General features: G+C 41.7%; 1 long non-coding RNA gene and 1 pseudogene across 1 annotated transcript; one reads left to right on the top strand and one right to left on the bottom strand.

The window, feature by feature from the left end:
- Positions 1-24,180, bottom strand: part of LOC106001734 — a 40,166-nt pseudogene extending 15,986 nt beyond the window's left edge.
- LOC106001732 lies at positions 1,255-12,295 on the top strand. Its single transcript, XR_001175855.1, has 3 exons — positions 1,255-1,306; positions 4,277-4,283; positions 12,221-12,295. It is a non-coding gene; the product is annotated as an uncharacterized LOC106001732 (long non-coding RNA).
- Positions 24,181-24,496: the final 316 nt, after the last annotated feature.

The raw sequence follows: 24,496 nt of genomic DNA, 5'->3' as shown, positions 1-24,496 counted from the left end.
ACTTTCTAGATCTGTCCAGTGATTGCATCACTTTGTTCTAGAACTCAACATGGCAACAACTGCAGATCATATGCATCCTTCCTCATTCTACTTCAACCTTTGCCCACCAAATTCCTACAAGTGAGGCCCCAGGCCCAGAAGCTAAAAGGAACACTCCCAGAATCAATCAGTTAAGTGTCTGTAAATACCTGATCATGGGGTTTGAACTCTGGGCCTGAGCACTATCCCTGAGCTCTTCCCCTCAAGGTGAGCTCTCCACAACTTGAGCCACAAGGCCACTTCCATTTTTCTGGTGGTTAATTGGAGATAAAGCTCATGAACTTTCCTGCTGGAGCTGAATTTAGACCAGCCTCCTCAGATCTCAGCTGCCTGAGTACCTAGGATTACAGGCATGAGCCATTGGCACCCAGCTGCAAATACCTTTTTAAAGTGAGTGGAGAGATATTCAAATTTTTAAGGCAAAACAGAGACATAATTTATATTCAGAGGAACATACTTTTTAAAATAAAAACAAAATCAATAACCATAGATTATCATAAAATCAATTACATTAATAAAACTAAGAATTAAAAAGCCAAATTATCTAATGCTCCTAATACAATTCTTTGTTTTGGTTGATCTCACAATGTTTCAGGAGGTAAATGGATTTTTCAAGAGGAAACTCACCTTAGTTTCCCATAGCTGGGAGAGAAATGTCCCCAAGCATCCATGCACACTTAGGACCAAGTCTCTGGCACCAGTCCAAACCCTGTAACAACCTACTTCCTCTAGTTGAATGCATTGTATTATGGGAATTGTACTTTCTATTGGGGCACAGATCCTTTGAAAGTGTGGAGGTTGGCTGTGGTAAGGCATATGAGCATCCTTGGCCACTGTGGGTTGTTGGGAGCCATTGGGAGCTGACAGTAAAGCTCAAAGGTCATCTTGACCCCTGTACTAGGTAAAAGGCACATACAAGGAACTGGCTTACTTAAATGACACCAGGTGCCCCCGAATTAATTGAACTGCTTCAGACATTTCTAACTGTTTTGGGACTGATGTTTATTACTGTGCTAGGTGTGAATGTGAGGTAACTGGGACAGGCTCTTGGATCAAGCACAAGGGCCCTCCCTATCCTGGTCTGGCGAATCTCGACCCCCAGACTTGCCCGGAACCCCCTGTGTAGCCAATGCTATCCTTACCAATGTAATCCTGTTAAAACAACCTTTACAGAGGAGAGAAAAGGATAACTAACTGGAAGCTGGGTCTGCCATTAAAAAAAAGGGGGGGGGGGACGAATCTGTAGAGCACATGGACAGCAAAGATGGTGCTGAGAGGGGGTTGAGTGGGCAGAGCCCAATTTACTGTAGAGCACATGGGCAGCCAAGATGGCACTGGGAGAGAGTAGAGTGGGAAGAGCCCAATTGATCGTCCGATCAGTGCCTAACCAGCCAGTGAAGGCTCAGGTGCATGATAGGGTGTGACCTTGACAGTGATTGGTTCCTCTTCCTCCCTTGCCATGCCACCCGCAATTTTTGTCTTTAAAAGGGGCTGTTCTCAGTTAATTAACTAGTTTTCAACCTGCTGGATTTGGCTCCCCGCTGTGTCTGATTGTCTCCCAGGCTGAGGGAGGCTGGGGAACGGGCTAGCGCCGCACTTACCTTTCCTTGGACCCTGTCCGAAGACCCAACAGTGGGTGTTTTTAGTTTGCAAATTCAGGTTTCTTTCCTTTTGCCTTGCTCCTGGAAGAGCTCTGAAGTACAGCTTTGCACTCCATAGTCAGAGCCAAGAGGTAGAAGCCCAGTGCCTCTTCTTCATGGGAACTTGGGAGCTGTAACTTGAAGCAATCTGAGTCACCAGCCAGAGTCTGCCTTTAGCATCTTTCCCTAGTCTGGGGTTGATGATATTTTATGGGCTCATGGGTCTGTGCTGCCATTAGCACTTGTTCCTCCAGGTGCCAGAAAGTGGCTCACAAACCTCTGGTCCTCTAGACAAGGGGAGTCAGGAGTTGTGCATTTATACTCCTGAACCTAGAGATTCTGGTACTCACTCATGTGACTTCATAAACTTGCTTTTTGTGAATTGAAGCCTATGAATGGTAAACATTCCTTGAAAAAATGTCTTATATAAACATAGTGATCCTCTTTTCACTCTCTGTACTTCCTATGGCTTTTGAAACTTTCAAAATGCTGCTGGCACAGATATACTCCAATTAATATGTCTGTTATTAACAAATTACAATTTCTCCACTAATATAATTAGCCTATTTTACATCACTTAAAATGAGAGAGAAAGGCTGGGCAGGTGGTTCAGTAGTAGAGTGCTTGCCTTGCATGATTAAGTCCCTGGGTTTGATTCCTCAGAACCACATAAGTAGAAAAAACTCACAGTGCACTGTGGCTCAAGTGGTAGAGTGCTAGCTTTGAGTTTAGGAGCCGAGGAACAGTTCCCAGGCTCAGAGTTCAGGCCCCATGTCTGACAAAAAAATGAGAGAGACTTGCTATATATATATTCCAAATGAATTGTTAGAAGATAATTTGAATACAATACAATGACCTTGATATGTGTGTGCTTGTCCTGATTCTTGAACTCAAGGTCTGGAAACTGACTATGAAAGTATTTGGTTCAATGATAATCTTGTACCACTTAAACCACATCTCCACATCCAGCTACTTTGGCTACTTTATTGGAGATAAGTCTCTCAGACATACTTGTACCCATGACTTCAATTTGTGATCCTTGTAGGGATCCTTCATGTCATCTCAGGGGACCACAAACAAGCACAGGAGAAAGATTATAATAAGGTTTACTGGAAAGACAGTATTTCCCGGAAGAGGGAGCACATGCATCTGTCCCTCTTCAGGTAGCAACAGGAGCTGGGGAACAGGAAGTTAGGTAGTTGCATGCTCAGGTAGATGTGGGGAGAGAGAGGGTGTGGCCACCAGAATGGAGGGAACTCTAGGTCTGGGAGGAGCTCAGGTCTGGGTGGAGCTGAGGAGCAAAGGTGGGGATAATACTAACTTTCCTCAGATCTCAGCCTTCTGAATAGCTAAGATTACAGCCATTAGACATGAGAGTCCAGTTACAATGTCCTCTTTTAAATTCAGATTACATTTCTAGTAAAATAATATGAAATAGAAAACTTGACAGTTTTAAGGCAGGATGTTCAGTCACTAATTTGGATGAGGACAGTTCAAATCCCAAAACAAACAGAAATTAACCCCACCTTGAAGTTTGTAATACTCCTCATCTTAAGTATTGTGAATGTGAACACTTAGCCTATAATAAATTCTTTTTAAGTTTGTCAAAGTAAGAAAACATTCTTGTAAAGTAGAAAAACCCAGTACTGATGTGCAAACACTGCTTTTAAAGGATTCATATTGTCTTTCCTATCAAAAACCTCACTGAAATAATCTGAAAAATGTTCTCTTTTTGTGAATGTCACTGCAAAGTTCATGTATTTTATATTAACAATTACCATTATGCATAAGTGGAAAAAATAAAACAAGAACGCTGGATAATAGAATTTCCTGTGTCATCAACCAACAAGTATAAGCAAAAGCACATACCTATGTAAGTTATTTCTTTTACATTTTATGGATTTATATTTTGGAGTGACACCTAGGTGTCATTTGGGGTGACACTAGCAACAGTGAAACCTAGGAGGTAACTTGTCATGAAAGGTAAAGTTTTGCTACAAAATGGTCAGACATCACATCCTCATACATAATAAAGAACTATCCTAATAAAGTTATACTGGATTTGCTGAAATAGTGTGGTCAAATATAATTTGTTGTACAGGACTGAGTGAATTATAAGTACTTCAATTAATCTGTGTAAATACTCTTGGACTGCTTTGTGGTATTTGTCTTTCTTGAAACTTAGTCTGTATTTGATGGTATTTATAGAAATCTCCATTTTTCTGTATTTTACATACTAGTGTAGAAGTGCTGGACCATATTGCTATGTAATTCTATATTAAGTTCTTTTTCGGACTCTTTGTCCCATCTTTGATAGTTTTACATACCTGAGAGAAATGCACCAAAGTTCACAATATTGTCCCATTTTTCCTAGCTTTTGCTAGATTTTGGAAGGATTTTTTTGATTTGTTTAAGATTATGCCATACTAACATGTGTAAAATAGTTATTTTATTGTAATTTTGATTTGAATTTTTCACCTGAATATTGATGCTATTTTTATATTTTAATCAGCTTTTTGTGTATGTCCTTTTTAGAAAGTCTCTTGAGGGGCTGGGAAGGTGGCTCAGTGGTAGAGTGCTTGCCTTGCATGCATGAGGCCCTGGGTTCAATTCCTCAGTACCACATAAGCAAAAAGAAAATAAGCTGGACGTGGCACTGTGGCTCAAGTGGTAGAGTGCTAGCCTTCAGCTGAAGAGCTGAGGGACTGCGCCCAGGCCCAGAGATCAGGCCCCAAGACCAGACCCCTCAAAAAAAAAAAAAAACTCTTGAATCCTTTTCCCATTTTAAAAGTAGATTTTGTAGGATTTCCTTTATATTTTCTAATTCAGATTTGTTAGTAATCTATGTAAAGACATATGCAAATACTTTCTCTTACCATGCTTTTGCTTCTTTGTTGATAGTTCTTTTCAGCATACAAAATTTTCATTGTATGCACTTAATCTTGTTTGGTTTTGTATTTATTTTTTAATTTTTATTCATTTATTTATTTATTGTCATCATGGGCCTTGAACTCTGGGCCTGAGCTCGTCCCTCTGTCCTTCAGTTCAAGGCTAGCACTCTACCACTTGGGCCACTGCACCACTTCTGGTTTTCTGGTGCTCCATTGGAGATAACAGTTTCACAGGTTTTCCTGCCCCAGCTGGCTTTGAACCATGATCCTCAGATCTCACCTTCCTGAGTAGTTAGGATTACAGGTGTAGGCCACAGGTGTGGCATTTGTTTGTTTGTTTCAAGTGTCACTTTTGGTGTCCTATTTAAGGATTTACTGTTAAATATAATGCCATAAGGCTTTCTCCAATGCTGTCTTCTTTTCCTCCTTTCCCTTTTCTCTTCTTCCTTTCCACTACTCTCTTGTCTCCTCTTCTTCCTTCTTTTCCCTGACCTTTGGCTTCCCTTCTCTCCCTCCTCCACTCATTTTCTTTTGTCTTTATGTCTGAGATTAAGACTTGCTAGTATTACTACAATTAGGTTTCTAAATTAGAAACACATGTAATACACATACCTCAGACTCCACCATGGCTGTTTTTAGCTAATATGTTTTTAGCTACTATGGAAAGTCTTTGAACCACTAAGTCAAACCTTCATGTTCATCAGAGAACATACATAGGACCATCAGGAATGTAGAAAGTCTTTCAACTGGAAGGCACAACTTCTTTTTCATTAGTGAACACATACAGGAGATAAACCTTATGAATGCCACAAATGTGGAAAATCCTTCAAGCAGAGGTCACAGTTTTGCAGCCATAATAGAATTCACACAGGTGATAAACCTTATGAATATAAAAAATGTTGAAAGTGCTTCTCCTGGAATTCAGATTGCAACACACATAAGAGAATTCACACTGGAGAGAAACCTTATGAATGTAACAAATGTGGAAGTCCAATCAGATTGTAATCACAGCTTACTTTGCATCAGAGAACACACACAGTAGAGAAACCTTATGAATATAAGAAATGGGTAAGTCCTTCACCTTGAATTCAAACCTCCACTCACATGTGAGGATTCACACACCTGAGAAACCTTAGGAATGTAATAAATGTGGGAAGTCTCACCTGGAAGATAACTCATTTTGCATCAGAGAAACCAAACAGGATACAACAAGTCTTACAGCTTGAACTCAGAGAATAGGCACTTTACGTTTTTTAATTGGACTTGGGTCTTGAACTGTGGGCCTGTACACTGTCCATGAGCTCTTCAGCTCAACGCTAGTGCTCTACTACTTGAGCCACCTCACCACTTCTGGTTTTCTGAGTTGTTTATTGGAGATAAGAGTATCCCAAACTTTTCTTGCCCAGTCTGGCTTTAAACCATGATCCTCAGTTCTCAATGTGCAGAGAAGGTAGGATTAGAGGCCTGAGACACCAGAGCCCAGCAACACTTTCCTAAATCATTTCTTCTCAAGGCTCCACCACTTGAGCCATAGCTGCACTTCCAATTTCTTTGGTGATAAAGACAAGAGTCATAAGCATTTGGTTTTGAATTAGTAACCTAAAGGATTTCAGTGCTTACTTTATATTTAATTAATCACTAGTGATGAGTGACTTGTGATTGATTCACCCTTAGCCCATTGTTTTATTCTGCTGAGTGAGTTATAATGAAACACCAGTGTCCCTGATGTGTTTTGTTACTTTCCTAGAGGGTAAAAGTGAGTTCTCAGGAGGATGAACACCTCCCTTCCACCACTACTATTCCTTTCTCCAGCTCCCTTTTGATAATTGTACCAAAACACAATTAAGACATGGTAGCAGCATAAACATGTAATGTAAAATATTGGAAATATGTTAAAAATAAAGTGCACAAGCTAGCTAGAAGATGGCTACAGGAATCCATAAATTGAGAGACACAAACATATAGAAGTAGGATTGTTCTTAGATATTCGATAGGTAAAATACAGGTAAAAAGTGATCCTCATCATTTTATATTCCATAGATAGGTAAATACAGTATTTTGAAGTACAACCGGATGCTGATGCATCATGCCTGCAGTCCTAGATACTCTTGAGGCTGAGCTCTGAGGATCACAGTTCAAAGCCAGCCTGGGCAGGGAAGTCTGTGAGACTCCTATCTCAATTAACTACCAGACAAACAGAAGTGGTGCTATGGATCAAGTGGTAGAGTGCCCACCTTGAACTGAAGAGCTCTGGGACCGATTAGGACCTTTAGTTCAAGCTCAGGACCAGCACAAAAACAAACAAAATATTCACTACTAAATACCACAAATAACACAGTGCATGTAATAATATTTAAAGGTGCTGGATACAAGTGTCTCATGGTGGTAAACCTGAGATCTGAGGATTGAGCTTTCATTAAGCCCTTTCAGGAAAGTCAATGAAACTCTTATCTGCAATTAATCACCTAAAAATACAGAAGTAGAAAGAGTGAAAGAGCCTTAGGATAAAATGGTCAGAGATAGCACCCAGACAATGAGATCAATACCTAGTATTGGTACATTTTAATATTGGTACATTTTTAAGACTGAAAAAACAACAGAAACATAGAATAAGTTCTCTTGTGGATGTAGGTAGCAGTTGGAGCAGGGAGGGTGAGCAGACAGGGTAAACGAGGTGAATAAGGTTTTTAAAAAGTGTGTTTGTGAGTGTGTGTATATGTGTGTGTGTTGTGTGTGTGTGTGTGTGTGTGTGTGTGTGGTGTTTATCAATGAAACTTGCTGCCATTGGGTTTTTGTTTTTATTTACTAATTTGTTGTTGTTGATATTGTTTGACATTCCTGGGGCCTAAACTCAGGGCTTAAGAACTGGTCCTGAATTTTATTATGCTGAAGACCTCCACTCTCCCACTTGACCAACTCTAGGGTTGTTTGGTGATTGTTGTTGTTTATTAGGTACTGAGAAATTAAACCCAGTGCTCCATGCATGCTTGGCAAACACTTTATCACTAAGCCACATTGCCAGCTCCAAACACAGTTTTAAGAAAGGGGTCAGGGCTGGGAGCATGGCTCAGTGGTACAGTGCTTGCCTTGCATACATAAGGCACTGGGTTTCATTCCTCAGCAGCACATCAGCTGAAAATTCTTTGTGACATATCACCAATTAATTGACAGAAAACTAGAAGTGACATTCTGCTGGAAGTGGTAGCATGCTAGCCTTTAGTGAAAAGCTTAGGGAATATGTCAGACCCTCCCTGAGTCTAAAGCCCTCACCCAACAATAGAATGAAAAAAACAAATGGTCCCAAACAAACAAAAACTTCATTACTTGCTCATTGCCTTTGTTCTTCTATGTAGTTGTAACTGAATACTTCATATCATTCCATTTTCTACTTTCTTCCTTTCACTTTGGGGGATTGAACCTTGGGACTTGCACATGGAAGGTGGATACTACATACCAACATATTCTTTCTCTTTTAACACAAAAAGTCAGCTTATAGGACAGGGAAGGTGGCTAAGTGGTACAGTGTTTGCATCGCATGAATGAGGAGCTGGGTTCTAGTCTTCAGGTCCATATACCCAGAAAAACCAAGAAGTGGTGCTGTGGCTCAAGTGGTAGAGTGCTACCCTTGAGCATAAACAGCTCAGGGACATCACCAGGGCCCTGAGATCAAGCCAGAGGACAAGCAAAACAAAAAGTCTGCTCATTGAAATTAGTCAATGCTTCGCCTGCAATTTAAAAGATAAACTTATAAGTGGCTCTAGTTCACTTTCAATAGTACTGTCCTTTCAGTGATTGCAGGGGACACTCACAGAACAGACCTTATGCCTCTGCTGTCACTTATAAACTAGTTGTTGTACAATAGTAAGCAGCAACAGATACATTTCTGCACTTACTATTTTGAACACAATGGATTTGTAAAGGTAGGTAAAAATAAGTGAAGGAAACCCTTCCTTTTCACCTATTTGTTGTGATATTAATGGATCTATTTTGCTGTGCACTCAAGTCCCACACTCATCATTTAAGTTCTCTCTGAACTACTTTTCAATTTGTTTTCTTCTTAGGACACACACGAACACAAGTTCTGAAGAATTTATACCAGTACACCTAGCAATTGTTTTACTACCAATTTTTCTGTCCACAAGCAATTGTATCATCTACATAGGACAAGACAATTACATTAGGCCATTGACTAGTCTTACAGGTCTCTGTGTCAATAGTGAACCCTGCAAGAAACACATGCACACCGTGGCCCATGCTGCAGGTGCCATGCTGTGCTGGTGGTGGACTGATGTGTAGTACAGGCCCTGCTCTGGGCTTCTCATTCCTGTCCCAAGGCTTTGCCAGGCTTTCCTGTTGCATGAAGACTTTGGCACACCCCTCCTCTCCTCAGCTGGATTCTTACCAAACTTTTCTTTTCTGTACCTTCCATTTTGAGTTCCACCCTAGACCATGAGCCCAACCATCTTGCACCACACCAGATAAAGTCTCCACATCAAACTTTTTGTAAGAAATATTTAAGTTAGAATGCTTTGGCTGGGTTTTGCTCAGACTTCATATACAAGTGAGGCAAAGGATGGTTGGCTGTGGATTCTCCAGGTAGTCATCTACTCAAAGTACTGAGACTTCTATAAAAAGAACTTCATACTAGGTTGTAAGTGATCCAGAAAACTTAAAGAATAAAATGTAAAAGAACTTCAAAATTCATTGATGGAACAGAAAAAAATGTACACATAATTTTAAGCTAATTATGGGAGGAAAATGACCTAGAGTGGGACAAACATAAAGATATAAGTGCTCAAGGTAATGCAAGGGGGTCTTGGGTATTCCCTGAGGGTCTAGTGAAAATCCTATGATAGCCTTGTTCAGTACCCACTGTGCTCAGTATCCCAGCTTCTGTCCCTTCCAGTCACTCTGAGGTGCATCATTCCAGGCTAACCTGAGGAAGAAACAAGGGTTCACCTAACATCCAGCTCTCTCCTTGGGGTCTTGATTGCTTGGGAACTGGAGGTTCTTGGTTAAATAATTACATCTCTGGAGAGCAGACTCCTCAGGGTCATGACTTTGGGTCATATCAATTGCCCCTGATGATGAGATCAGAATGTTCTGTAATATAGATATGACTTTATTTGCATACTTTATCCAGTAACATTCAATGAATGGCTATTGAAAATAATCTAATTTAGAGCTGAAATCTTCATACAAAAAAAGAAATCTTCTAAGGCCTAACTTTGGACATTGCTACAGGATCAAACTTGTGGTAGGACCGTTGACATTTTGAAAAATTATATAACTTACCTAACTCTTAGTGATTGGGTCTAGGGTGAATATGTACCCAAGTTATGGTTCACCACTTCTCTTCTCAGGACATAGGAGCTTTTAGAATGAGCTGAACCTAAATATCCTGGCACTCACCCCTTGGAGTGGCCTTGAAATAAACTGCAATCAGAAAGGGAAAAACAACAAAAATGCTTAAATACATCTGAACACATCACACTGAAAAGAGTATTTCTCCTACATCTATGTGCACATAGCCCAAGACCGCAGTCTTCTTGTTCAAATATATTGGTATTCTGGGATCTTAAATCATCACTACTTGACTCCTTCTTTTCTTATGATACTGTTTCAAGTATACTGAAATATTTGGCCACATTTTATATGCTGAGATCTCTCTTGGAAGGTCTCATTCCACACTGTACAGACATGGACCACAATGGCCTACATAGTAACTTGAACCTCTGCAAGGACTTATGAACTAGTCAGAAACATAAAGGTAGATGCATGTCCATTCACATGATAAGAGATACCCAACTATTTGTGACAATCTATCATTACCCTGGCTTATAAGACATTTCAATATCAACTTCAATTGAGGGACAATGACTATACCCTATGGAGTACTTTAGGCTTATACAGGAATGATAACTTTTCTGCACAAGGGACAAAGAGCCAATTTTACAAAATATCTTCCCTGGCCTTGGCATTTTTCTACTCAGGCCTGGGTACTGTCCCTGAGCTTTTTAAATAAAGGAATAACAGTGATGACAGTCTATCAACTTGATTCACAGTGCTACTTGTGGGAAATTAGGTGATAATTGGCCATAACACCCTCACAGCTTTTCCTATCTAGTTGGCCATTCAATTGTTATCTTTAAAACTCATAACCTTGAACAACGAAGAATTCAGATGTGTAGCACCAGAGCCCTGTTAGATCGGTAGATCTGAACTACATGATTCAAGCATGACTCATGGTTTACACAGAATAGGATATAAAATGTATAACATCATATAGACATATGCAAAGGTCATTTGCAATCACTTCGTAAAGGACTGTTTACCTATCATTCTGTAAACCACATCCAAATAATTCCACTAAATATTTGGAAGAATGTATTGTTTGCACAGGTCATATTAGTGGTCCTCAGGTTGAATTCAGGGGGAAAATCTGTAAGTCTTCCTTTACCTTCCATGACAGATGCCCTTTTGTATCACTCAATTTTCACCTTATAGTCTTGCTTCTCTTCCTGGGCATTTCTAGACTAATTTTTATAATTACATGTCATGTCACAAGGAGCAAACAAGATAGGCACATATCACCAGATGCACCCTTTTATTGATTAAGATACTGTTTTCATGAAGGTTTTGCATAGGATGGCCTATGCAAATATTACTTTTCTAATTTCAGCTTCCTGAGTAGCTAAGATTCCACACATGAGGGAGTGTAATTAGCTCATTTTTAATTGTTGGTCTTACAGTAAGTGAGAAGTATGTTCCTTAAATTCTGAGTTCAAGCAAAAGTGTTGACCAAGTGATAGTAATAAAAATAATAAAAGCAATAATTAAATGTTATCATCAGACCTATGTTCAATGAATGAGGTATTTTGGTCCTGCCTTTTAATTTCAGCTATATGACAGGCCTAGGTAGAAGGACTCTACTCTGTGAACCATCCTTTCTCAGAAAGCATCCAGTGGGTAAACACGGGAGAATGAGGTATTTCCAAATGGCTGGCATATGCTTCTGTGTGTGTGTGTGTGTATGTGTGTGTGTGTGGTACAAGTAAGAAGGCCAAGGGCACAGGTGCCTCCCAATCCCTGTATTTTTTACTAGGCCTATATAGACAAGCAGAAGGGTGAACAGTGTGAGGGAAGGGGTTAAGCTAGCAACCTATCTATATGTGGCAATGGGAAGGCCACTGTCCTTATCTTGTAAATGGAATCATGGCCAGGATTTAAGACTTCTTTTTGAACAATTAAAACAAATACTGAAATTGTTGAAGGCATAGGAAGCCTGAGGTGAAGCACTGAATGAAACCTCTTCTTCCCAGAGAGAAAAGATTTCTTCAGAGCAGCCCACAGGGCTCATGCTTTGATTCCTAGCTTTTATGGAGGCCAAGATGAGAATCTCCTTTGAAGCCAGCTCTGGCTGAAAAGACAGTAAAAATATATCTCTAATTAACCACCAAAAATCATGAAGTAGAGATATGGCACAAGTGGTAGAGTGTTAGTGTTGGTTTCACAAATGATAAAATGTCAAGGATGTTATCTCTGTTCCTGAGTTGAAGACCTCATATCGGCACAAAATCATTTCTTCATAAAAGTGTGAAAGTAGAGCTCTTCATTGTCTAGAACATGGGCAGCAAAGATGGCGCTAAGAAGGGGTTGAGTGGGCAGAGCCCAATGGATCTTCTGATCAGTGCCTAACAAGCTGGTGAAAGCTCAGAGGCTCAGGTGCATGATAGGGTGTGACCTTGACAGTGATTGGTTCCTCTGCCTCCCTTGGCATGCCACCCACCCTTTTTGGCTTTGAAAAAGGCTGCTCTCTGTTAATAAATGAGTTTTCTACCTGCTGGATTTGGCTACCTGCTCTATCTGATTGTCTCCCGGGCTGAGGGAGGCTGGGGAAAGGGCGAGCGCCGCACTTACCTTTCCTCGGACCCCGTCTGTCTTTCGTGGGATGGACGAAGACCCAACATCTGGCGCCCAACGTGGGGCACAAAAGGAAAAGATACCTGCCAAGGCTAAACGGTCTCTCGGGGTAAGTGAAACCCTAAATATGGGTAATGCTATATCACAGAAGAAGGAGGAGGAGGCAACATTAGGCCTAGAAGGAGTACAGGAGGACTTAGGAAGTGAGAAGGAAAAGGAAAGGGTCAAATTCGATCAAGAACGCACTGAAACGTGCACAGTGGAAGTCAAAACGAGGGTGAAAGTTACCCCCTCTCACCCAGCTGATACTGACAGTCCTAGGCCCCCTCCCAATTCCCCCGATTGGAAGGGAGTTATGGTGCCCTCTGAGACCTGCGAGAGGGACTTGCAAGACCCAGACCCCTACCAACCTTACATGCAGGGGCTGAGGGCCAGGAAAGTAACCTACTCGGAGACCTACTCTGGAAAGGAAGGGCCACTCGAGAGCCCAGACTCTAGGCCACAGGATTCACTTCCCCAAGCATATCCAGTCAATCTGGCACCTGGAGCTAACAGGCCCTTGGAATGGTATCCATGGGAAGCTAAGGATCTTAAAGAGCTCTGCAAGGTGGTGGTGGAGGATGGCCCAAACTCTCCCTGGGCCCAGACCCTATTACAAGACATTGCCTATCACCCTTGTGTCCCTAAGGACTGGATGGATGTGGCCAAAGCCATTCTTATAGTTCTCAGTTTATTAAATGGTGTGCTTTCTTTAAGGAGGAATGCAGAGTACACGCAGAGAGTAACCGGCAGGCTCAACCCGCAATACCTATTACTTATGTCATGTTAGCAGGGATGGGGGAAGCCTACTCCACCGGCATCCAACAGGCTGCAATACCTGGCCTTTACCGTGACCAGGTGAGGCAGGTAGAACTTGCCGAGTGGTACAAACTAGATGATGGGCCTACTGAGTCCCCCATAGTAGGAGTGAGACAAAAACCGGGTGAGCCTCTACCTGATTTCACAGACCGAGTCCAACAGAGCGTTCACCGCAAGCTGCCAGCAGGGAACCTCCGAGATCAGTTTGTAAAGCTGCTGGTCTGGGAAGGGATGAATGCAGAGCACCGCATGGCCTGCACAGGATTGAAAGTTCCCTGGACAGATGGGTGATGGCCTCACAGGATGTGGGAACACAACAGCACCAGTCCCAATCACTAGCTTTAGCTTTACAGGCTCACACATCTGCAATGACTGAGGCTATTACTCAGGCACTGGCAGCCCAGGGCCAAGGAACACCGAGACCATTGGGGAGAGGGACTTGTTTTAAATGTGGGCAGGAGGGGCACTTTAAGAGGGATTGTTTACAACAATCCCCTGCCACCTGGCCCGTGGGCAAACCACCCCCTACACCCTGCCCCAGGGGCATGGAGGGATACAAGTTTGATTTAGATGGGAAGTCTTTAAACTTGGGGAGGGGCATCCTCTAGCCCCATTAATTCAAGGAGGAACCCCCCCTGCTGTGAGGCCCAGGCAGCCTCGTGGCAGGGCAGCCCAGGTCCATTGGACCACCCACCTGGTGGATGGACTCCACCCTAAAATGAGTATTCTTAAAGGCGGAAAGAGGTTTAACTGCTTAATTGACACTGGGGCAGACTGAACCATACTCAGGGAGGAGGAAGTGCCCTTGGACTGGAAGCTTGCACCTGGGCTCCCAATATTGGGGGTAGGGGGTAACTCCCAGTCCAAAGAGACTGCCCTTATGACATGGACTAACCCAGATGGAGAACAGGGAAAGATATGCCCTTTAGTGGCAAAGAACCTCACTGCCAATTTACTAGGGCAAGACATGCTAAGACAAATGGATGCTGTGGTCACTACAGACCATCGAGCATCCTATGATGATAGCCTGGATGGGGAAGAAGCACAAAGGCTTAAACAGGATCTAGAGGGAGTTAAGGAAAGGGATATTTTTAACTTTCATAATTACAGAGAAGAACATAAGGGACCCGCTTAAGTACACCACCAATCCTAAAGGCCACTGCCCCCTGAGTACTTCCCATTAGGTGGAAGCCGGGAAGCCCAATCTGGGTGGAGCAGTGGCCACTGACCAAATCTAAACTTGAAGCCCTCCACCTTCTGGTGGAGGAACAGATAAACCTCGGGCATATTCGCCCTTCCATAAGTCTTTGGAACACACCCGTATTTGTTATTCAAAAAGCCTCTCGGGCTTAGCATATGCTCCAAGACCTACTTAAGGTAAATGAAAGGATGGAGCTAGTAGGAACGCCTCTAAGAGGCATGCCCTGGACTCCTGCTATACCTTCAGAATATACCTTGGTTGTGATTAATATTAAAGATTGTTTTTTTTTCTATCCCTCTGTATCCAGATGACTGGGAGAAGTTTGCTTTCTCTATACCTTCTCTTAATTTTTCCAAGCCTGAATGGACGGTGCTGCCACAGGGTATGGCCTATAGCCTGGCTTTCTGCCAACAATACTTGGCCACACTTTTAGGGCCTGTGCTGGGTTCAGATACCTCCCTTGCCTATGCCTACATGGATGATATAATTCTGGGGCACCAAGACCCAAGCCGCCTGGAGGGCCTTCTGGTCCAGGTTCTCACCATATTAAAAAAGGGGGTTTTACCATAGCCCTTAATAAAATTCAAAAGGTAGCTCCTTTTAAGGTGCTTGGGACCCACCTTTCCCTGACTCAGGACAGCCCCCTTAAGCCTTTGCTGGATATTCCAGCCTCTCTAACCTTAACCCAATTTCAGAGTCTTTTAAGGGAAATCAATTGGCTATTGCCATGGGTTTCTGTCCCTAAAGATAGTCTTGTGCCCTTATTTGCCCTGCTAAAAACAGGATGCCACAAGAAGTTATTACAATTATGGACAGCCATAGGGCTATATTTTTGCAGTTCCCAAAAGCCCTGGATGAAGTTTCTCTAAAGAGGTATTCTATTAGTGAGCCCATTTCCCTTTTGTTGTTTGCAGGGGTCACATTAATATCTGCAGTTTTAACTCAAAGTGGGGAGCCATTAGAGTGGGTTCACACTCCCCTGGGGGGCACACCTTGGGTGTACTCTCAAGCAGACCAACTTGCAGATGCTATTGTCAAGGGAAGGATGCAAGCCCAAAGGCATTATGGCCTCGACCCTCACTCCATTGTTTTTCCTTTTTGGACGGCAGACATTGAGTGGCTCACTCAAGCCAATGCTCGTCTTGCTCTCTACTTGGAGGGGTTTCTAGGACAAATTGACTGCCATTATGGGCCATCCAAATGGACTGTCATGTTATGGCGACTTCCCCTCAAAATGCCATCTCTATTTTCTCCTACGCCTATTCCTGGCACCCTCCATGTTTTTACTGATGGAGGAAAGGCAGGCTCTGTTGTATGCAGCCTTTGAGGAGCAACAAAAGACCCCGAGCCAACAAAGATTTCAACCTTGTCAAGGGTCAGCACAATATAAAGAAATGCTGGCCATAATTATGGCCCTTCAGGACATTCAAAAACCCTTTAATTTGTATTCTGATAGCCTATATATGATTAACTTGCTCCCTCATATTCCCCAGGCACATCTTAAGCTGGATGAAAACCCTATTTCCCCTCTTATGGTTACCCTTAAGGGCCTATTAGAAGGGCGGGGAGACCCTATTTATATTCAACATTTGGGAGGGCATTCAAATCTTCCTGTTTTTTTTTCCCTAGGCAATAAGTGGGTGGACCAGTTAGCTACTGGCCCACAAGCATTAACATTACAAGAGGCTACCTGTTTGCATGATTTAATCCACACTAATTGGAGAGGTCTTCAGCATAGATTTCCTCAGATTCCTGTAAAGGACTTCAAAAGGATAGTACATACCTGTAAAACATGCCAGCCCTTCTTAAAAGTACCCCCGTTACAACCACCAGGGGTAAATCCCAGAGGCCTTAAACCTAACATCCTCTGGCAAACGGATGTTACTCATTTCCTAGCCTTTGGTAAGTTTAAATATATCTTTGTCTCTATAGATACCTACTTAGGAGCATGCTGGGCCACAGCACATACAGGAGAAAGAACTAAACATTCACAAGCACATTTTCTTCAATGCTTTGTCACCTTGGGTCTACCAGCACAAGTTCAAACCGATAATGGACCCTGTTTTGTTAGTAAAGCAATGTCAGAGTTTTTTGACAAATGGCATATTAATCATACTACAGGAATTCCCTATAATCCCCAAGGCTAAACAATTATAGAAAGAAATCATCAATGTCTTAAAGAGCAATTATTAAACAAAAAATGGGAGTTAGCCCCCATATACAGTTACAGAGAGCTTTGTTTACCATTAACATTTTAAATTTTTCAAAAGGGGCAACTGAATCCAGATTTCAGAAGCTCTGGGGACAACTAAACCCTAAACCCCAAGTGAAAGTCAGGTGGAAGGTCCCCCTGACACAACAATGGAGAGGACCTGACCCCCTAGTTACTATGGGCAGGGGATTTGGATCCTTTTTCCCCATAGGGGAGCCTGCTTCCATTTGGATCCCTGCCAGGAACCTTAAGTTTTTAGCCATTTCCAAGAATAAGCTAACCAACTAGGAAAGAAAAACGGCCATGGCCGAGGCTTGTGTTTAAAGACAAAAGCCAGAAAGACAATTACTAACCATCCCCAAGGGCAACCAGCCCTTGAGAAGCTCTTGTGTTCTCTAACAATTGCAGATGGTGATACTCCAGCTGTTGGCTGTCCTGACTCTCCTAATCCTGTGAATGGCCCTATGGAATCTGCATCAACATCAACAGGTGACCTGGGCAGTGATCAACGCTGGCAATGCAGAAATCGTCAATAGCACCACAAAAGAAGCTGTCCCTTCGACCTAGTGGCCTGACATTCATTTTGATCACCACCTTGTGGACTGTTTAATATTTTTGTAGGAATTAATTATTTTAATGTTACCTGCCTTAATTGTTCTTTTACTAATTGCTTGTGTAATGGCATCGAATCCATACTTATTGTTAAACAAGCACCTTTTGTTATGCTTCCAGTTTAGATCTTGTCCAACCCCACAGGCAAATAGCTGGATTAGAACAATCCCCACTTTTGGACTCTAAAGTGGCAAAGACTGCTATCCCATCCTTCACTAAGGTTAAAGGACTAGTAGTGACATTTCCTGTCCTGGTAATGCTTTTGCTGAGGGTTTTTTCTATGCCTTCCTTGCATTATACGTGTACTACAAAACTCTTATGAGCTTAGCCAGCCAGTTATCAAGCTCCAAATGAATGAATTCCCCCCCCCAGAGGAATCACAGCCAGAGACAGGTAAGAGGGGGTGACAGTCTGACCAACCTTGTTATACCGAAATTCTGGGACCCCCAGAAGCTCACCAGAGACCATGATCAATGTAAGCAACAAAGAGCCGGTTTATTGCAAGCTCGAGCTTGGTCCTCCGCACCCATGGTAACTGGTGACACTAAGAGGCCCTGAGCATAGAATCAGTGCAGTTTTTATAGTATTGAACAAACAACTTTAAGGAACTTTTACATAAGAAATTACATGATTGGTTAACATTTACATTTAAAGCAAGCTAAACTGGGCAAATAATGATTGGTTGACCTTTACAGAAAAATGTCCTAGGTCCATAGCTTGACCGGAAAAAGGATATGATTCACATCCAAGGTTACCAGTCACACCTGGACCAACAGAATGCATGGCATGTCTCACCCCGGGCTCTGAAGAACTGGTTGGTTAGAAACTCTTAGCCAGTCCTAGGTGGCTAAGGGGGGGGGGTAACACCATTTGGGGGCTAATACCTGCCTTAAGCAAATGCCATCTATGGCTCCAAGATTGTGCATGGCTTTCTGTCATAAATTCCTAGTATTGGGGCTAAAGTGGATCACAAGTCAAGTCGCAGAACTGAGATGGAGTGTTAAACAAAAATGGAGTTGCTTGGGTTTCTTAAAACATATTTCTTCCCTAGTGCCTTACTGCCTAGGCCTCTAGGAGGGGCGTTGCAGCTGTGGGGATAATTCTGAGGACTTTGCCCCCTTGGTCAGGGCTGTAAACCCTTTGAAGTCTTTTACTAAGCAACTCTAGGCCCCCAGTGACATTCCACTACTGAGTAACTAAAACCAGTCAGTTAAAATCATACAAAAACCATACAATCATCTAGCACAAAGCAATTCATACAGAAGCAAAAATGGCTGTTAGGTGCTGTCTTTATATATATTATATATTTGTACGTTCTTCAACCTAAGACAGGGCCTTCAACTTTGCTCTGAAGAAGTTCCCCATGACGGGTAAGGCAGACAAGGCGATCCACCCAACCTAAGACAGGCTGGTTTGCTTCTTTAAACAAAGACTGGGGGAGATGATGTTGGGAGCCATTGGGAGCTGAAAGTAAAGCTCAAAGGTCATCTTGACCCCTGTGCTAGCTTAAAGGCATGTCCAAGGAACTGGCTTACTTAAAAGACACCAGGTGCCCAGGAATTAATTGCACTGCTTCGGACATTTCTAACTGTGGTGGGACTGATGTTTATTACTGTGCTAGGTGGGGATGTGAGGTAACTGGGACAAGCTCTTGGATCATGCACAAGGGCCCTCCCTATCCTGGTCTGTCGAATCTCACCCCCCAGACTTGCCTGGAACCCCCTGTGTAGCCAATGCTATCTTTACCATTGTAATCCTGTTAAAACAACTTTTACAAAGGAGGGAAAAGGATAACTAACTGGTAGGTGGGTCTGCCATTAAAAAAAAAAGGAATCTGTACAGCACATGGGCAGCAAAGATGGTGCTGGGAAAGAGTAGAGTGGGCAGAGCCCAATTGACCTTCCCATCAGTGCCTAACCAGCCCATGAAAGCTTAGGTGCATGATAGGGTGTGACGTTCACAGTGATTGGTTCCTCTTCCTTGCCATGCCATGCGCCCTTTTTGGCATTAAAAAGGGCTGATCTCTGTTAATAAAAGAGTTTTCTACCTGCTGGATTTGGCTCCCCGCTGTGTCTGTCTCCTGCGCTGAGGGAGGCTGGGGAACAGGCAAGCGCTTCACTTGCCACACTTACATTTTCTTGAACCCCGTCCATCTTTCGTGGGACAGACGAAGACCCAACAAGAAACCAACCATATTCATGAAACTGTTGCACGGGATTGCCTACAAATACTATCAAATTTCAGCTTCCTGAGAAGCTAAGATTTCATACATGATGGAGTGTAATTGCTCATTTTTAATTGCTAGTCTTAAAAGAAGGAAAGGGTACTTTACCAATTTAGTGAGCATTAAGTCCCTTAAATTCTGAGTTCAAGCAAAGTGTTGGCCAAATGATAATAACAAAAATAATCAAAGCATTAATAAACTGTGTTATCACCAGGCCTACTTTGAATGAAAGTGGTATGTTGGTTCATAATTTGAGCTATATAACAGGCTTTGGTAGGACTCTAGTCTATGAGCCAGCCTTCTCAGAAAGCATCCAGTTTGTAAACATGGGAGAAAGCTATTTCCAAATGGATGATGTTTGTGTGTGTGTGTGTGTGTGTGTGTGTGTGTGTGTGTGTGTTACAAGTAGGAAGGCCAAGGGCAAAGATACCTCCCAATCTCCCTATTTTCTTTTTAACTAGGCCTCTGTAGATAAGCAGAAGGGTGAAGAGTGTGAGGGAGGGGGTTAAGTGAGCAACAAGCTAAATCTTGCAATGTGAACTCCACTGTCCTTATCTTGTAAATGGAATCATAGGCAGGATTTAAGGATTCTTTTTTTTATTGTGAAAATATTGTAAAGAGGAGTTATGATTTTTGTACAATTGAAATAAATACTGAAATTGTTGCAGCCACAGGAAGCCTGAGCTGAAGCACTGAAGGAAACCTCCTGTTCCCAGAGAGAGATTTCTTCAGAACAGCCCACAGGGCTCATGCTTTGATTCCTAGCTTTTATGGAGGCCAAGATGAAAGAATCTCCTTTGAAGCCAGCAATTGCTAAAAGTATGAAAGTAGAGCTCTTCATGTAACCAAACAGCTCTAGACATATATAGAATGATTGGCTTATATAGGATCTGGAGTCTTGGTCTTGGTTTACTAATTAAGTACTTTCTGATGTAACCGACATTTTTTCTAAATGCCTCCAGAATATCTTTAATTACATAACTATACACTGGCATCTATCTTGGCTCTAGAAATTCTAAATTTAGGTCAACCTTTCAATGAAGACAGTATATTTGTAGAATGCCACATTTTGGAAGATAGAATACTGCAGTCTATTACACAGCTAGCAGTCTGCAGCCTGTTGTAACAAAGACTTACAATCCACAAATACACTTAGCTTGGAAACAGGACAGAAAGGGAAAAAAAAGAATATAAACAACACCAAGAAATCAATCAGCAGCAAGAGAGTCCTGAATTGGGACACTAGGATGACCAAAAACAAGCCAGGAGACAGGACACAGGACATGATCACAGAGACATGTGGCATGGCATCTGGTGCCACTGCTGGTCCAGCCTAAATAGGGCCTAAGCAGGAGGCAGGTCTTTGGGAAATTCCCAGTCCCAGGAACTGAACTAACAGATTGAGTAACATATCAGCCAAATGTCCATGCCTGCTTCCAGGGATCCAGCCACACCCATCAGTTGGGAGGTAAGTGATGGATGGGGCATTTCCTTCCCCCTACATGAAGACAAGATGCCAGACCCCACCATCCACCATGTGGCCAATAGGGCACCAGCCACACCTGACCTCCTTACTTAATATTACTTGATTATTAAATCAATTTATAAAATTTTACATCCTCTTTATCATATTGTAAACAGTTCAAGAATTTGATTTTTGTAAAACCATTTTTCTTGAGCTCTACATCTGAAAGAATAATTCTCACATTCACCAAAAATTACACATTCTTCTTTTGAATAATTTATTTCTTACTTCTTCCTCATGCCTTCCCTTCCTCTTTCCCTTTCTCACTTCCCTCCTTCCTTCTTTCCTTCCTCCTAGGCCTAGAAGTGATGCTGTAGCTCAAGTGGCAGATAATATTTTCCTTGTTAATTTCAATTTTTGTGAGAGATTGCTCAATATGTTTGTGTGCTTGATTATTTCCCCTAATGTCATATCTACATTGGCCCTCTATGAGATAACACAGGTGCGACACATCATTCACACTGGTTTTTTTATTATAGCTCACTCAGCAGACCAACTAAATGGGCTAAGAGCAAATCAATCACAAGTTGCTCATCACCGGTGCTTAATTAAAGAAAAGAGCAAGCACTGAAGACATTTTGAGGTTCTCCGTAAAGGCAAAATGCTGAGACTCTTTGTCTTTATTAATCCACCATATTTTTTTAGCATATATATTTTATTGTAAATATACTGTATAAATTGGTTATACTATGATATGAATTAGGTCATGAATACATTTCCTATCGAGAATTGTTACCCCTCTGAGAAAGACTTTACTATTATATATGTACTGCAATAAGGACTAATATTGTCCATTAGGTCTTCCATTCAAAAACTGAACTGGAATAAGTAAGTCATTTGTACTGTAATGCATGGATCACACATACAGAGGGGGACTTGAGGGAGCAATAGACAAAAAGTTGTTCTCATGTTCTTGCCTCCTATCATAACAGTCTTCACTCAACTATTGTTCCCCTAACCATGTTAGAGATGATCTGAATCCAGTCCCAAAGGGACAGACCTCATATTTCCAAGAAGAGTGTAACAAATTACCCTGATACACCATTCCTTAGTATAAAAGACGCAAGTTAAAACTTCAATCTCTGAATTCCCACATGCTTTGGATAATATTGAATGACACCATTCCCACTCAACACGATGAAAGTATGAAAACTGTCGGCTCAAAGAAAGCTGAAGAGTGAAGAATAGTTTCCCTTCACACCTAGCTTACCTCAGCCATGAAGGATTTCTCTGTATAATTTACAGAGGTTTTCTGATGAAGATTTTCCTACATTGGGCTTCTTTCCTGTGTGAATATTTTAATACTTGCTGAAGATTGGCTTCTGGTTGAAAGACTTCCTCTCATATTTATATTTACAGAGATTCTGTCATGTGTCTAGGTCTCTGATACCTGTACAGATGGGATTTCTGGCAAAATGTTGTCTATACTCATAATTTCTTTCCTATCTATGCTCTCACATATGCTGAGGACTCAGTTCGGATTGAAAGTCACTTCACATATGTTCTATGCACTACTTTCTTTCTACTATGTGAGTCAGTTCTCTGATGAACATGAGGTAGGTATTCCTTTCTGATGAAAGGATTTCCACATTTGTAATATTTTTAAGATTACTCCGCTGTGTGTGGCCTATGAACTTGGACTCTTGACTACTTGGTAAAGAACTTTCCACAATTGTTACATTTGTATTTTCTCGCCTGTGTCAGTTCTCTCATGCAAACTGAGTTAGGACCTTTTCTTGAAAACCTTTCCATTTATTTTTCCTACATAGGATTTCTCTCCTCTTTGTTTGTGAGGGTGTGTGTGTGTGTCTATGTGTTTTGTGTGTTTTATGATGAACCCTGAGCTGTGTCTTGTAGTTCGAGGACTCCAGATCTGCTATATCATAAGGTCTCTATCCTGTATTGGTTCTGTATTGCAATTTCAATATTCTTGCAGATCAAAGACTTTCCCATTTGGTACAATCCTAAGTTATTTCATTTGTGTGAATCAACTTATGTGTGTTAAGCTGTGACCTCCAGGTCTTTCCACACTGGTTGCATTTATAAGGTTTCTCTTCTTGTGGTCTGTGATGGATGTTGAGTTCTGCCTACCAGATGAAAGAATTTCCATGCCTGCAACATACATAATATTTCTCTCTGGCGGGATTTTTTCTGATGGACAGAAAGGTGTATGTTCTGGGTAAAAGATTTTCCACATAGCTTACATTCATAAAATTTCTCTCCTGTGTGTGCTCTCTGGTGGACAGTAATGTGTAATTCTTGGCTGAAATACTTTCCACACATATGACATTCATAAATTTTCTTTCCTGTGTGTTTTCTGATGGACAGTAAGGTATGACTTCTTGGTGAAAGATTTTCCACTCATATTACATTCATAAGGTTTCTCTCATATGTGTGTTCTCTGGTGGACAGTAAAGTGTATCTTTTGGGTGAAAGACTTTCCACACACGTTACATTCATAAGGTTTCTCTACTGTGTGCGTTCTCTGGTGGACAGTTAAATGTATCTTCTGGGTGAAAGACTTACCACACATGTTACATTCATAAGGTTTCTTTCCTGTGTGTGTTCTCTGGTGGACATAAAAGTTTGACTTAGAGGTAAAAGACATTTCACACATGTTACATTCAAAAGGTTTCTCGCCTGTGTGTCTTCTCTGGTGGACAGTAAGCTGTGACTTCTGACTTTCCACACACTTTACATTCATAAGGTTTCTTTCCTGTGTGTATTCTCTGATGGACAGTGAGTGTTGATTTCTGGGTGAAAGACTTTCCACAAATATTACATTCATAAGGTTTCTCTCCTGTGTGTGTTCTCTGGTGGTCAGTAAGATTTGCCTTGAAGCTGAAAGACTTTCCACAATTGTTACATTCATAAGGATTTTTCCTGTGTGCATTCTGTGATGGACAGTGAGAGTTGACTTCTGGGTGAAAGACTTTCCACACAGATTACATTCATAAGGTTTCTTTTCCATGTGTATTCTCTTATGGACAGTGAGAGGTGTCTTCTTGATGAAAGATTTTCCACACATATTACATTCATAAGGTTTCTCTCCTGTGTGTGTTCTCAGGTGGTCAGTAAGATATGCCTTACAGGTGAAAGACTTTCCACAAATGTTACATTCAAAAGGTTTCTCTTTTGTGTGTGTTCTCTGGTGGACAGTAAGCTTTGATTTCTGGGTGAAAAACTTACCACACATGTTACATTCATAAAGTTTCTCTTTAGTATGTGTTCTCTGGTGGATAGTAAGTTATGCCATACAGGTGAAAGACTTTCCACACATGTTACATTCATAAGGTTTCTCTTCTGTGTGTGTTCTCTGGTGGACAATGAGGTTTGACTTCCAGGTAAAAGACTTTCCACAAATGTTACAT

The sequence above is a fragment of the Dipodomys ordii genome, unplaced genomic scaffold (assembly GCF_000151885.1).
Source record: "Dipodomys ordii isolate 6190 unplaced genomic scaffold, Dord_2.0 Scaffold383, whole genome shotgun sequence".
Taxonomy (NCBI): Eukaryota; Metazoa; Chordata; class Mammalia; order Rodentia; family Heteromyidae; genus Dipodomys; species Dipodomys ordii.
Note: the sequence above shows the minus strand (reverse complement) of the source record. Positions and strands in the feature narration are given on the sequence as shown.